This window comes from Pan troglodytes, chromosome 2 (assembly GCF_028858775.2).
Source record: "Pan troglodytes isolate AG18354 chromosome 2, NHGRI_mPanTro3-v2.0_pri, whole genome shotgun sequence".
NCBI classification, from domain to species: Eukaryota; Metazoa; Chordata; class Mammalia; order Primates; family Hominidae; genus Pan; species Pan troglodytes.
This window is the reverse complement of record NC_086015.1, coordinates 69,048,643-69,065,042: the sequence shown is the minus strand read 5'-3', so window position 1 is coordinate 69,065,042 and position 16,400 is coordinate 69,048,643. Positions and strand designations below refer to the sequence as shown.

At 39.0% G+C, this 16,400-nt stretch overlaps 1 long non-coding RNA gene across 1 annotated transcript in view; it reads right to left on the bottom strand.

The window, feature by feature from the left end:
* LOC134809569 (uncharacterized) overlaps positions 1-16,400 on the bottom strand; it is a 213,944-nt gene that overhangs the window by 97,481 nt on the left and 100,063 nt on the right. Inside the window, exon 3 of the long non-coding RNA XR_010155634.1 lies at positions 1,274-4,982. This is a non-coding gene — a long non-coding RNA (uncharacterized LOC134809569). The remainder of the gene's footprint in view (positions 1-1,273; positions 4,983-16,400) is intronic.

Genomic DNA, 16,400 nt, shown 5'->3' with positions numbered 1-16,400 from the left:
GTAGTCATAAATTGCTGTGGATGTACCCACAGGAACACGTCCTCTGTAACAAGAACAGTGTGTGTCTTTAAACCTCTAGTGTTAAGAGGCTGACAGTTGATAGATTACTGTAAGAGCCAAGCTCTTTTCCAAGTCCCCCCCAGGAATCATTTGCACTTTTTTCAGATATGGAGTATTCAGGATTGTTTTTAATTTGGAGCCAAGAGCTTTGTCTTCTCAGCTGATTCCTTTTCTTGTTTTTACCTGTATCCCCTTAAGCTGGGATTCTAAGGAGAGTGATTAAAATCAAACAGATAACTTCTTCTGTGGCCAGAGAGGGAACATTCTTTAAGGCAGGAGGAATTACTGGTAGAAGAAACAGCAGATTTTAAGTAAAACTTTCCAAAATGACATTAAACTAGACATTTCTTGGGGAGCTGTTATTGCTTGAGGGCACTATAAAGTTGGGGACAGATATATATTGTGGTTCCAAAAATACTGGTCAAGGAGGAAAATAGAAACCTGCTGAGATCTATTCAGTGCTGTTCATAGTGAATAATCTGAGAACACAAAGGCTTCCACTGACTGTATGTACAGTTACTGTGGTAGAGCTTCAGAGCATGAGTTTGGTTTCAGACTGCATTATGTTTGATTCCTAACTCCATGACCTAGGGTAACTTATTAAACCTCTCTAGGGCCTCAGGGTTTTCCCTGTACAATGGGAATATGCAGGAAAACTCAGCACAAAGAAGTTAAATTATCCACCCAAGATCACACACTCAATAAGCAGCAGTGTTTGTGTTTGAACCAGGGCAAATAACTCCAGAGCCCTAACTCTTTCCCTCAGTGGCTTGATCAAGGCCAACATTAAGCCAAAGCATTATTTGCTTTTAATAGAGAGTCCATACGTCCCAAGTTGCCAGAGACAGTCCAGTATATGCCTGGTATAGTTATTAACAGCACCCCCTTTCACTTTCCAAATCGTCCTGGCCTTGTCTGGACCATAAATGTTATGGTCTTCCTCATCCTTGGTTACTCTTTATCCTCATCTCTCACTGGGCCTCATACCTCCATTTATCACCATTCCTTCAGGCCCCCAGGGCCTTATGATGCCCTGAGCTGCTTCCACTCCTCTGTGTTGCCACCTTTCAAGGCTAGATGGCTACAAATGCCAGCAGAACTGCCTTAGCTCCTGCAGACGCTGTAGCTACCCCTCTTCCCACCATGATACCCTTCACTCATCTTTGGGCTTCTCTGCCCACTCTGACACTATGTCTTGATTCCCCCTACTCACATGGTGGTCTTTGCTTGGGAATGATCTCAGCATCCACTTTGGATCTGGCATTTGTTTCTCAGTTCCATGCACTCATATGCCCCTGATTCCAAAAAATTCTCTACTGTGGTTTTGAAACAGCCTGGCTTGGCTTTGTGACTATGTTTCTTTTCATGACATGCTGATGATTGCAAATTATGACAAGTGTTCTCCAGCTGGGTGCCCTTCGCTAGAAAGAGGCTGTTCACCCTCTAGGAGGAAGGAGAACATTGAATATCTACATTTTTTCTGTTGAAAGTATCACTTTTTAAAAAATTATTCTTTTGCAAAATATTTGTTTCACATAAATGTGTATGTGTCTATGAATAGGTTATGAAAGACTTGCCTCTGATGTTACAAACAAAAGAATGTGAGATTAAAACAATGAGCCTGTAATTTTTACCCTGTTAATTTTTTTTACCCTGTTAATTACCCTGTTAATTTTTACCCTGTTAATTACCTGTAATTTTTACCTGTTAAAGGGGTAAAATAGTGAGTTCTTTGCTTCTGGTCAGCACCCTGTTGTGTCTCCCTGGGGACTCGGTTGCAAGGCAACAGCAGCCTATTGACCCCGTCCCTTTGCTGGCCCATTCCACATGCACCCAGTGGCCTGAGGCTAAAGATTTGGAGGCAGGGAGCATCTTTTCTTGAGATCAGCTTTAGATCTTGATGGTCCAGCACCTTCTGCCATTTCAACTCAAAAGATCTAAACTGAAAGTCCTATTACAGAACTGGGGAGATCATTTCATGAGAAAGCATGTGCCAGACACACAGTGGCACACACAGTAAGTACCCAAATGTGTTCCTTCAACTAAAATGGAATTTAGAGTGGCTCTTCCTTAAAACAATTCGTAGTAATCATTCAATAAATTCTGTAAACATTTAAAGACTCCTGATAATCTTCTCCATCTCTGTTTCAGTTATGATCTTATTATGACCTTATTTACCCTGTGACATAAATAGTATGGTTTCCATGTCATCAGGTGAATGCCTAGCTCAAGGTCACACAGCTAGCCAATGCCTAGCCCAGGCCCAAATTCAATATTCTGAAAAATTCCCTCACATATCTCTTCACTTCTTTCCAACATAAAACCAAAATAGCCAAAGATGTGAAAATCTATCGTGTGACAGAATATTTCTTTAGACAGCTTGTTCAAAAAACAGACCTAGTATTGCATGTAAATGAACATTGTGGCCTTCATTTATATTCAGGAAATTTAATGTGTAGAAGTGAAGCACAGAGCAGGGTATGACCATTATCATGCTGTGTTCATCTAATGCATCTGGACAGCTTTAAAGATATACACGCAAAGAATTTGGCAAATGTAAATGTCCTCTGACATTTACTTGGTAGTAAACATAAGCATCCAACTTCCTCAGCTTCGTTTGCTTCATTACTCAAAGTATACTCTTTCCTCTGTCTTTTTCTTATCGAGTTTAAAAATTTCCATTAAATTACATTTTTAAAAAAATGTCAGAACACTGGGGAAAATGACAGGACTCTAAGTTCAGCAAGAATTTTATATCAGTAACTTGCCTAATGTAAAAACCAGAAACGAGGAAAGTAAAGTGGGGGAAAAAACATTTAAAGTTGAATCCTTATACCCAAAGGAAATGGAGTTTTAAGTCACAGAATTTGCCTCTATGTCACAACTTCAGTGCTTAGCGAGGATCCCTTCCTTGCTAACATCTTGAACTTTTTCATTTCTGTCTTCATCAGGGATGGCTGATGTTTATTAAAAGAATTCTCAAGCTTGCTCGAATAAAGAGGAAGGTAATTTCAGGTTACAAGAAACACCTGGTTTAAGAAGAACATGAACTTTGGAATAAGACAGAATTGAGTTTGAATCCTGTCGCTACCAGTTACTAACCATGGGACTTGTGTGAGCACACTACTTAAGCTCTCCAGGTCTCAGTTTTCTCAGCTGTAAAATGGGAATAGTAATAGTTCTTTCTTATAGGGTTGTTTGAGGATGAAATGAAACAATGTATGCACAATGCTGTATGGTTATGTGTTCAGAAATATTAGCCATTGTTTGTTTATTGGATACTGAGTTTGGATACTGAGTCTTCATGAAGATGGAAATGAAAAGTTGATAGGAATGGAAAATACTTCTGTGTCCGGAATTGGTTCCTTCCTGTGGGTGCTTGGTCTCACTTCAAGAATGAAGCTGCGGACACTTACGGTGAGTGTTACAGTTCTTAAAGATGGTGTGTCTAGAGTTTGTTCCTTCAGACGTTCAGATGTGTCCAGAGTTTCTTCCTTCCGGTAGGTTCGTGGTCTCGCTTGACATCAGGAGTGAAGCCGCAGACCTTCGCAGTGAGTGTTACAGCTCTTAAAGGTGGTGCGTCTGGAGTTGTTTGTTCCTCCTGGTGGGTTCGTGGTCTCGCTGACTTCAGGAGTGAAGCCTCAGACCTCCACAGTGAGTGTGACAACTCATAAATGTAGTGCAGACCCAAAGAGTGAGCAGCAGCAAGATTTATTGTGAAGAGCCAAAGAACAAGGCTTCCACAGTGTGGAAGGTGACCTGAGCGGGTTGCCGCTGCTGGCTCAAGTGGCCAGCTTTTAGTGCCTTATTTGGCCCCACCCACATCCTGCCAATTGGTGCATTTTACAAGTGCTGATTGGTCCATTTTACAGAATGCTGATTGGTCTGTTTTTACAGAGTGCTGATTGGTGCATTTACAAACCTTTAGCTAGACCCAGAGCGCTGATTTGTGCATTTACAATCCTTTAGCGAGACAGAAAAGTTCTCCAAGTCCCCACCCGACCCAGAAGCCCAGCTGGCTTCACCTCTCACTTCCATCTCTGTGGGGCCACGCATTCATTCATTTTTGTCTCTTTTGTAGTCTTTCCCTTTTTTCTTTTAGTATTTTCTCTCTCTTGAGGGAAGTACTCAGTTTTCTATTTGTGTCTCTTGACTGACATGGTCCAATGGAACCGCTAATCCTAAATCTACTTGACTATATTCTGGTGCCCATCAACAATTGACTATAGATTATCAATATCTTAGTTCAAACTAAGTTCAATAAAGACAATCTGATTAGCTGCTGGTCAGCCAATGGATGAATACTCTAGGTCAATTTTTCACTCATAACATAGTCAAGCTAATGGTCAAGTTGTTGACTTTTAAGGTCAAATAAGTATTGCCATTCATCCTGACTTTGAGACACACCATGGTTCCTTCCACCACCCTAGGTCCTCTGGCCGGTAGTTTCAAGGCCTTGAGTAAAATGCTTTCCTTATCTAAAATCCAAAAGATCTGTTACTTAATATGTTTAGGCTTCTTGTAAGGTCTGCAAACCTTTCAAAGGGACATTTCAAAAGCTTCTGGACTTAGATAATTGTGTCAAAAGGGAAACAGCTGTTTCTGTATTTGCAGAGAAGAATGAAATTAAACAAATGCAGAGAAGAGGCTCGTGTATAATTAGAATTGGATTTTAGCAGTGTTTGGACTCACCACCCGGCAGCTTGATTCTTCTCTATCCAACCTCTTACCATTTCTTGATTCTGTCTCACGCTGTATACCCATCTTTCATTTAGCATTTCCCTTACGTTTCACTGGAATCCTTCGCTTCTTGCTTCATAGCACATTTCCCCATCCTTAGACTTTATCACCACTTCTTTCCTTTCAAGTTTCTTTTGTTCATTTGCTTTTTGTTTGCATTGTCTGTTGCGCTTTGCTTTTGGCTAAGAGAAAGATAAAGAAGAAATATAAATTCTTACATTGTTTTTGTTTATTTCTGGGAACAATCATTTTCTCATTTTCTGTGGTGAAATCTCACAGGCCTCATTCAAGCCAGTTTCAAAAACACAGTATTAATCTCTTGCTGTTTACATGTAAGCAATTTCGTGAGTTTTCTAAATGTTTAAATACATGGTCAGAAGCTGTGGTTTACCTCCCAACTTTGTTTGGAAAAAACAAACTAAAACAGCAAGGCTTTTTCTCTTTAGCCTTGGTTCATGACCACTGAGTTTCTCCCTTGAATCACATTTTCATCATTCTGTTGTATCTTGAATGTTGTAAAGTCACAAGTAACTTACTCTGAATATCTCTAAGTTCACATCACTCAGAAAATATTTATGTATGGTTATAAAGGTGTGAGCATTTTTACTTTTATTAAAATATCAGCAACTGCGGATCAGCCGTATTTTTAATTAGTTTGTCCCATAAATATTTGTTGAGCACCTACTAAGAACTAGAATCAAAAGGAGGAAAAAAATGTAGAGGGTAGATACATACTGGCAGTTGTTTAATGGAAGAGTAAAATAATAAATAGGTAAATTGCACAGGTGTATGAATTTCCATATGATTGTGGAATAATTATACTAAAGATTATTAGAAACTTTTACACATTGATTTTATCCTTAGAAGAGGAAAGATCACTGAATACAAGAGTTTTGAATGTTCTTTATTCATTTAAAAAACTAACTAAATTTCAATCTTAATGTGAAATGTTAACTTATGTCCACTTTGTATTCACACATTTGACAGTTATTTTCTGAGTCTCTCTTATGAATTATGTTTGGGCTCTGCTTTACAAATATAGTGATATTAAAAAAGTTGTTTATTGCTGAGTCAAGAATTAGGCAAGTAATCATGTACATATATTTTTAAAAATTAAGTTCAATGTTATGAAGAAAAAGTAAAGAAGCTGTGAGAGCATCACAGTAGAACTAATTTGGTTTGCGGTGTTATGATACTGAGCAGCATTTAAGCTTGATTCAGACAGGCCTGGGGGCAGATCTGACTGCACTACTTACTGGTTTTATGACAAGACCTCATCTGTGAAATGGGCACCCAAATAAATATTTCCTATTTCGACGGCCTATTGCAAAGATGAAACAAGCACTTATCCGTAGAATAAGTGCCTTTAAAAAGTATTCTTTACTGATAATTCTAATAAGGCAAGCAGACTAGGAATCACAGAACAAGAGGTAGAAAAACAGACATATCTGGAAGCATCTATGCATTCAAAATCCCAGTGCAGGCAATCATGACCTGAATATCAGGCACTGTCAAGCCGTCCTTTATTCTGAAAGCCAGTGTCTCTGTTTTTGAATGTTATGGCTCCATTTCATCTTGATCCTGAAGTGGGGTGGCGCGGGGGGGCGGGCAGTGTGGGCATCTGTGTGGGCCTGATCGTTGTGTTTTACATCCGTTTCCACTGTTATCTGCACATCATCCATCTTGGTCCTTGACGTGCCTTGAAATATGAGCTTGCCTCCACCAAGCCTCTCTTCACATTCTCCTTTCCAAAGCTATAAGGAAAACGATTGCTTTTCGAATGTATTTAGGTATTCAGGAAGGTAATAGCATGGACAGCCTGAGACCCAAATGCCCTACTGATTTCTTAAGCATGCAACTCGGAGACAGGCAGGCCAGCCGCTGCACACGGTCCTTTGTGAGGTCAGGTCTAGGAGGCCCTTTCCGTTCCCCAAGCCCAAGAAATGGTTTTGCAAAACTCAGCAAGAGTGAGGCAGCTTCTTCACACATCAGTTTCTTCCTTATCCTGTGTCAGAGCTCTTAGAAAGATGAGTGATGAAATATGTAGGTGCAGAATTCTGTTGTATTCATGGGAGTATTATTCTGCATTCGTTAATGGTTTTGAAATAAAGACAAAAGCAGTAATAATAGCCAACATTTTTGAAGCACCTACAACATGCCGAGAAACATGCCAAACAGTGTCCTGGCATGCTCCTTTTTTGTTGTTACAACCTCATGGAGAAGGAACTATCATTATCTGCTTTTCAGGCATGAGGAAAACTGATGCTCAGAGCGACTGTCCCTCATCTAAGGCCTTCTAGTTCATAAGTGGCAGAGCTAGGTTCCAGCCAGGTCTTCCTGTTGGGTCCATTAGAACACAAGATAATGAGATGGTATCCATTGTTGTTTATACTCAGTCATTCACTCACTCACTCCACAATGATTTATTTGTCGAGTACTTATTATCTTCCAGACAGAATTCTTTGCAGTGGAGACTGAGCAATAAGAAACAGGCAAAATCCTTACCCACATGAAGCTTATATTCTGGTGGAAGGAGACAGAAAATAGACAAAATAAGTAAATTTTATAGTGGAAAATGATAAATGCTAAGTAGAGAAATTAAGTAGGAGGGGGCATGGCCTACTTTTAAATAGCGACACCATTTAATATTTCAAACCTAAAGCTTATTCAGGGACTGACACTGAGAATGCACTTGATATAAGTTCTTTTCCTTCCTCCTGAGGGAATCTCAGGCAGTTTCATCTAGCAAATATACAAGCCATTTGTACCTTGGCCCCCAAATGCATAGATGTTCACAAATATCCTGGAATTAGTGTGTTCTTTCATAGGCTCCTGTCTCATGAAAGTCACTAAGTGTGGAAATAAGTGCTTTAGCCTTGGAAATTCTATAAAGACCTCTTTTGGTTAAGAGCGGATGTTGAAATGGGTTTGGACATAAATGCTGTTTTTCTATCCAGAATAAGTTTGAAGATATATATGTGATGGTAAAACAGAGCTGCCAGATGAATTTTCTATTTGCTTAAAATCCGCCAGCAAAATTTACTAGTGAAGAAAAGCCCTGGTCATGATTCCTATATCTTCCCAATACCCTGAAAAAGAAAAACCACAAAATCAATTGTTTGAGGCTCAAGTTTGCATACTTGCCTCCTAGAATTCGATTAAAAAAAAAAACAACTTAGAGCAACATAGAAGATGGCAAATATGGGCATTTTACACATGTGCATACACACCCACATGTGCATACATACATACATACATATGTTCCAATTTTCAGCCTTTCCCCAACTGTAACAGTAAGAATTTCTAAGATCAATGGGACCATTTCAATATGACATATACTATCAACGTGAATTTGTCACTCAGGAAAGCACTTGGACTAAAGTAAACTTTTCTACTATTTTTGGAAAAAATGGTCAAATGAACAGCATAGATAAGGTAGCAGGAGGTATGCATAGCTTTTTAAAATCAAACTGTTTTAAAGTGATTGGTACAACCCAAGCACCAGCCCCTGGCCTATAAAGAATGTGCTAAGTGCAAATGATTTTTATCTCTTAGCAGCTCCAGTGGGACCTTGCAGTCCTTTTAAAGTCATTTGTTGTTAGTCTCTGTCTTGAAAGCAGCACCACTACGTGTCCTTAAAAAGTGTCCACACTTCAGGTTTTCCAGTGATTTCAAGTGGCCATCACCCCATTATTCCTAATTAGTGAGATTTGCTATTTGTGGGCTTTACCGTAGCTGTATGTGAATGTCCTGCAAATGACTGGTCACAGATTTTTAACATCCACATTCCACCTCCCTTCAGGTGCTGGCTTTCAGCCTGCCTTGCCCTTTTGCCAGTTTTAAGAGTTAGGTAAGTAGGTTTAATTTCTGTTTCAATATCTCCGGCTGTTTTTGAATCATTAATTCTGCTTTTACTGCAGTAGATTTCCTATTCATTACAGAATAAAAATGAACATGCCTCGGGTATTTCACATTCTCCCAGTCTTCTTTTGTCAAAAAACAAAAAAAAGCCCCTTCTGTAACTCCTAAAATTTAATGTATTCTCTGAGCTAATTTGTGTCTGGTGGTAATATGCTTCTGTTGCTAAAAATCAAGTTACTTCACAGATTTGACCTGTTTTATTTATTGAGCTCAAAATTTTCAAGCCCTTCCCAAATAGGTCAATAATATGGACCGTACTGTGAACCATGCCAGAAAGTAATTCTGTACTTTCATCGAGAACCATTTCCTCCCTAAGTTTCACATACTATTATATCATCCACCCAGGAACAATTAAATTCTTATGGAAAAACCTGGCCTTTCACTAGCGAGATGAGGAAAAAATAAGAGGCAGATTAATAGGAAAATAATGCTGTTGTTGAAGAGAAAGTTGGTAAACTATATAGCAAGGGTCAAAAACTCAAGTCTTTCCAAGGGATTGGTCAGTGACTTAAAGGTTTCACCCAGTCCAGACAAAAGATATCAGAGGCCAGTGGGCAAGGTTGCACACAGGAGACTGAGTGCTCCATTTGACTCATTCGAGTTCAACATTTAAAGGCACAACAACTAGCAGCAAGAGATGCAGTTTGGACAAATCACACTTGTGGGCCATTAGCTTAGAAAACCAGCTAACTTTTAATGATTTGGGCGAGGTTAAGGAATAGGCCATTTAGATAGCTGATATTATAGATAACCAACTCCTAAATGACTTTCCAAATCACTTGCATTTGTCTTTAAGGCTGGATATTATGCAACTTGTTATGCTGTTACTTGGTGTTAGTGTAAGGCTATTTCCAGAGCAGAGCAAAGTGGCCTCTTGATGTCAGAAATTCATTCTACTTGATCTTGGAGGAAAGCTATCCAAATGCCAACCTGTGTACTACTCCTTTCTGCGTCTCACAGTTTTATAACCTAGCTCCACAAGCCCTCTTGTTCTGTAGCATTTAGCCTGACAACTCAAACCTTTGGGAAAAAAAAATCACATGTATGTGTACCTATGTACATGTATCATTGTTCTCACAGATAATGCTGCACTTTCTATCCACATATGGATTTCAAAGAAATTGTCTCTTTCACAGTACTTCCTTTCACTCTTGCCATGTATGTCTCTAGTAGACAAAAAGGTCATGAATCTGGAAAAATGCCCTTTCATAGACAAGAAATATATTCAGGCTTTTTTTTTTTTTAAACATGTATTGAAACCAGACCCAGGAAACTGGAGGCAACTTTAATCATCATGTCAATTAAATGGTAGGCTGTTATTGTCTGTATGAATGAGATGTGCTTCTTGAATTGATGAGTAAAAAATTCCTCTGTAGTGGTTCTCATCTTGCCATTAGCACCTCCATCCCTTAGAGTGTCAATATTTTGTATATTACCTCTGACTCCTCAATAATATACTCAAGATAGCACACCCTGGCTTCACGTTTTGCTTTTCCTTTCAAGTCTATGTTGTCAAAACTTACCTGTCTGGTAGCATTATTAAGCTTTGATATGTGCCACGTACTATGCTTTGCATATATTAGCTCATTTAAAAATGTCTCAATTCAGTTACATGGAAATCAGTTCAAGAGATCTATTGTACAACATGGTGACTACAGTTAATAACAATATATTGTATTCTTGAAGATTGCTAAGAGGGTGAATGTTGTGTTCTCACCACAAAAATAACTATGAGAGCCAATAAAATGTGTTAATTAGCTAGAACTGGTCATTTCACAATGTATGTATACTTCAAAACATCATGGTGTACATGATAATTATATATCATTTTACCAACTTAAAAAACCAAAAAAGTTTAGTTAATAAAACAAAAAAATTCAAATATAAAGATGTTTCATTGTGAAATACACAAAAATACAAGTTATAGGAACGTTTTTGCCAAATGGTTAAAAAGTACATATCTATATCCACTCAAAAACCTGCTCATAAATGTTTATGGCAGCTTTATTCATGAATGCCAAAACTTGGAAACAACTAAGATGTCCTTCAGTAAGTAACTTGATAAATAAACAATGGTACATCCAGGGAACAGAATATTATTCAGCAACAAAGAGAAATGAGCAATCGAGTCACAAAAAACCATGAAGGAATCTTAAATGCAAACTGCTAAATGAAAGAAGCCAATCTGAAAACGATACACACTATAGAATTCCAACTATATGACATTCTGGAAAAGGCAAAACCATGGGTTGGGGGAAGGGAGGGATGAATCGACAGAACACAGAGGATTTTAGGGGAGTGAAACTATTCTGTATGATACTATCATGGTGGATACATGTTGTTATACATTTGTCCAAACCCATAGAATGTACAACATGAGTGAACACTAACATATACTATGGACTTTGGGTGATAATGATGTATCAGTGGAGGTTCATCAGTTGCAACAAATGTACCAGTCCGGTGGGGGATGTTGACAGTGAGAACTGTTGGAGTGAGGTGGGATAGGAGGTATACAGGAGCTCTGTATTTGTGCTCAATATTTCTGTGAACCTAAATCTGCTCTAAAAAGTAAAGGCTATTAAAACAACAACAACAACTTACCTGTCCTCTGCCCCATTCCATCAGATCCCACATGTGAATGGCTGTGGGTGGCTGAATGTTACCCATCCTAGAGAGTATGTTGATATTTTAAGGCAGGATGAGAGACACTTTCTGGCAGGCCTCATATTGTATCTATATAAGTTAGTAATTATTTTTCTTAAGCAGAGGATTATCTCCAAGAGATGTAAAATACAGCATGATGAAGTCTTTCTCCCTCAACCAAATACACCTTAGAGCAACAATGCTCAAAGTATAGTCTCCAGCCCAGCAGTATCAGCGTCATCTGGGAACTGGTTAGAAATGCAAATTCTTAAGTCCAAACACAGACCTACTAAGTCAGAAACTACAGGTAGCAGTGGTGGGGGTGGGGGGTGGGGTGGAGTGGGAGGGCACAATCTATGTTTTCATCAACGCTCTAGGCAATTCTGAGGCACATTAACCTTCCAGAACTACTTGAGAGTATTTCCCTCCATAGCTCTGCAGGTAACCTGTTTTTTTTCCACCAATCTCCCCAGCCAGATCGTAAATTCAAAAGAAGAGGGCTCACCTACTTGTTCATCATTAAACCCCAGGCTCTAGCATTAATGCCTGGCACATAGTAGGTGCTCCATGTATACTTGTTGAGTGTATAAACAAATAAATACATGAGTGATTGGCTAAATGCCTAATCCTCAGTGAGACATGGCAAATACACACTGTAACTTTCCTAGCCCATTATGCAGGCACAATACTGTGGGGTTAAGTAGGGATTCATATGAGCTCTACTGCTTGGGTTTATATCTTTGCTCCATCTATCAACTCTATAACCTTTGGTAAACCCCACCTCTCTTTGGATGTTGATTTTCTCATCTGCAACATGGGGATGATAATACTGTCTTAACCTCATAGGGTTGGCTTTTTTTTTCTGTTTATAAGATTAAATAAGTTGTGGTAGCGATGTTTGTTATGATTTTAGCACCATGGTTCTCTCTTTCCCAAGTGGTAGCCAGGACACTCTCCACCCAAACCTGCAGCAACTCTGACAAAGGTCTTAGTAGAGTTTGCCCTGCCCCTTTGTTAGCATAATATTGAGAGAACTAGAGTCCTGCAGACCTCAATCCAACTCCTATTTTGTAATTACCCAAATCACAATTTGTTCTGTCATTTATTGCTGCTATTACTATTTACATTGCAAATAATGCATTGTGGAAATGTTTCAGTGGAATCTTTTAATCTGGTTGCATAAACAATATCAATGATCTGATATGACTTCCATGGTAAAGCCTTTCCAATCTTTTCTCACTTCTTGATAGAAATGAGAAACCTATATTCCTATTACCTTTACTAAGACCTCAAACTGTTGTCATGGTTAAACCATTAAAATACAAACAAGTTTTTGTTTTTTTTTTTTTTTTTAGCTTTTGCCACATGTAGTAATGTGCTATTTATTATCTCTTTCTGACTAATCCTCATTTTGTTTTTGATGCTCAGCATTTTCCTTTCTGTGGAGAGCCATAGATTTGGCAGAAGCTCAAGGAAAGGCTGAAAATAGTTCTTAGAAACTATTTTAATCCCAAACAGTTAACGTTTGGAGAACAGGTTGAAACATATGTAATATAGGCACCAAAGCATAGGCAATTATCTCCAAAGGGCAATAAGGGACAGAGAATAAAGGCTGTAGTGCCCTGAGGTCGAGGGTAAAGAACCAGAGAAATGCCTTCTTTGACTTCCCAAGGGTCACAGTGTCAACTGAAGAATGAAATGATAAGACAATTGAAAAAGCTCGATAACACCCAAATGGGTGTATTTATTCACATAGCTCAAACCTGACTACTGGAGCTCTTTTCTTGTCTGCTGACAGCCATTCTGAGCATTATAACAAGATCCAGAACTGGGTGTCTAGAAACCCTAAGGATGCTCTGGACAAAGCGGATGAAAGGTGACAAGGCAGAGGGGAATGTGTGCAGAAGTTTTGGCTCAAAAATCATGTGACTTTCAGAGGTTCTTTGTGTTGGCTTGAACCTTTGCACAACACAAAGACAATATAGTTCCTGTTTAATGTTTCTGAAGATAGAAGTGGATGTCCCAGAGTTAGGATTGCCTTCTAATTAAATAATACCATTTGTGATGTCCTTGCAGCATTTCATGGGACAGGATGAGCTGCCTCTGCTCTTCCTTCCTGTAGTTTCATCCTGCCATTTAACCACATGCATTTACACACACACACACACACACTCCTCAGTAAAGCACTACCCATTACAGTATTGCTGTAAGGCAGTATTAGTTATTATTCAATGTCTGCAATGCAGCTATTATACAATGTGAATTTCAGGAAGGACATACACTATCACAAACATAACACCACCTTACAGGATCAGTTAAGAAAAATATGAGCTAAAGAGGCAGAAATCCTTGCTTAATATTACAGAGAAATTATGACAAGCTGTGAAAAGTTCCATAGGTTTTTGTTGCACTCAAATCTTTCCTTTAGGACCAACTTCTATGAAAATATACTACGCCTGGAATTTGCCCTGTCAAAGCCAGACATGTTTTTTTAATTGAGTCTTGCTTTGAGAGTAGTGAATTTTTTTCATCTGTAATTTGCTTTTTATGTGAAGGGAGAGATGTTCCGTTTCTCTTCTTTGGGGGGGTTGTCATATTCCTGTAAAAACAATCAATGTTGGATCATTTATCTCCTGCTCCATCAAGCTGTGATGTGGGATGTAAGTATGTGTATGTTCGCAATATAGATTTTTCATTGCTATATTTTATAGTCATATTATTGGCGAGTGGCCCTCATTTATTTTCCAGACCATTTTGAACCCGATGACAACTCTTTAGTCTTTGTTTGTTAACTGTGTCCTGCCTGTCCACCTTTTCATGTAGTAATTGCTTTCAGGGAATAAAACAGAAATGGAGTATTGCTTTGTTTAATATTTTTCAAATCAAATACATCATAGCACAACCATCTGTAAAAATACGTTTCAGCTTTCATCAAATTCTGCTACAGTTTTTTTGAGGATTAATAATTCCTTTACATGGGTGTGTCTCTATGGCTAATGTAATATTTTTGAGCAAAGACTAGGTTATATTTATGTTCTGGCTTAGGTGAAAAAGAAAATGGCTTGTTGAAGAAAAAAATAAGAGAATATTTTCACCCTAAAATTTTGTTACTTGCAGAACAAGTGCTTTTGGAATGAAAAATATAGCTGGGAAGCTTTTCTTGGTGAAAAATGTGGAAGTAAAATCATATTCACTTTTTCTGCATGTAGAGCAATTCTCTAGCAACAGGAATATGGCTCCTAGTCACATACTAACACAGTGTGAACTGCCTGGTTTCCTTCCAAGGTCCCTTTCCTTGATTGGTTCCGGGGAAGGAGGTTTGTGTCTCAATTATTTTTTGTTGGCAACAGTGGTCCCTGTCTTTTCTGCCTGTCTTTGTCTCTCATATGCCATTCTCCTCCCCTTTCCTTACCCAAATCTTCACAAAGCCACAACTGTTGCAGGTACCCAGGCTGGGAGGTGGGGCAGGCTGTGGTGGAGATTGGAAGATCGTGTAGAACATGAAGCAACTAGAATTTTATAAAGAGACATCACCATCTTTCAAAGTTCCTTGGCAATTGCTTTGTCTTAGTTTGGGCTGCTATAACAGAGACCACTGATGTATGGTGGCTTATAAACAACAAAAATTTATTTCTTACTGTTTCAGAGGCTGGAAATCCTAGAGCAGGTTGCCAGCATGGTTGGGTTCTGATGAGGGTCCTGTTCCAGGTTGCAGACTGACGACTTCTGGTTGTATCCTCAGTGGGGGAAGATGAAAGGGAGTTCTCAGGGGCCTCTCTGATAAGGGCACTACTCCCATTCATGGAGACTCTACCCTCATGATCTAATCAATTTCCAAAGCCTTACCTGCAAATGCCATCATTTTGTGGGTTAGGATTTCAACATATGTTTTTTTGTGTGGGACACAAACATTCATTCCATTGCATTCCATCCTTAACCCCCCACCCCAAATTCATGCTCTTCTACATGCAAAATACATTCATTCCATCCCAACAGCCCCAAAAGTTGTAACTCATTCGAGCATCAACTCTAAAATTCAAAGTCTCACCTAAATATCTAAATCAGACATAAGTGAGACTTGAGGTATAATTCATCCTGAGGCAAAATCATTCTCCACCTGTGAACCTGTGAAATCAAACAAGTTATGTGCTTCCAAAATCCACTGGTGGGACAAGGATAGGATAGACATTCTCATTCCATAAGGGATAAATAGGAAAGAAGGAAGGGGTGTTAGTACCAAGCAAATCTAAAACCTAGCCAGCCAAGCCCTATGATATTTTAAAGACTTGAGAATAATCTTCTTTACCTTCATGCTCTGCCTTCCAGACCCACAGGGTGGCAACATCACCCCCATGGCTTGGTGGGACATTGCCCATGTCATAGTTCTCTTGGCTCATGCTCCCGACAGGAATTTCTCACAGAGGCTGTTAGAGTCTTAGGTTCTGAATTCCCATTACGTTGCTACAGCTCCCAGTGGAGCTCCTGAGTTTCCCCTGGCTCCCCTAATTCTCTCTCTAGGTGTTTTGAGAGGAAGCAGAATACACTCGAGTTTGAAAACTGAGGAGAATTTAGTAAAGGTCATAGGCCGAGTATAGGGGAACAAATTATGTACAACCATTTCTTTCTTAACACTTGTTTTGAAAATACAGATTTGTTCCAAAGTCATTGATGTATTCAGGGAAAATTTGAGCATAATTTGGTATTTGCTTATGTGTGATTTCATCCATAAGAAACATTAAGTGAACACAGAAAACTACAACCAGGTGAGCCAAGCAGTGTAGGGATACACAAAATGCAAGCACTTCAAGCATCCACCACCATCCACCCTCAGTCCATCACATTTTTGTGAGCCACACCCACACACATCCTATGTGACAACTTTCCCTGGGACTCCAGATAACCCATTCTCACTACTTCACAATAGCTCACAAGGTGCACCTCTCCCCATGCCCACTCCATAAGCAAATGCAAGGTCTTTCTTAAGGCTGAGTGCCATATTTCTAGTATTTATGTCTTTCTTATTCAACAAGTAT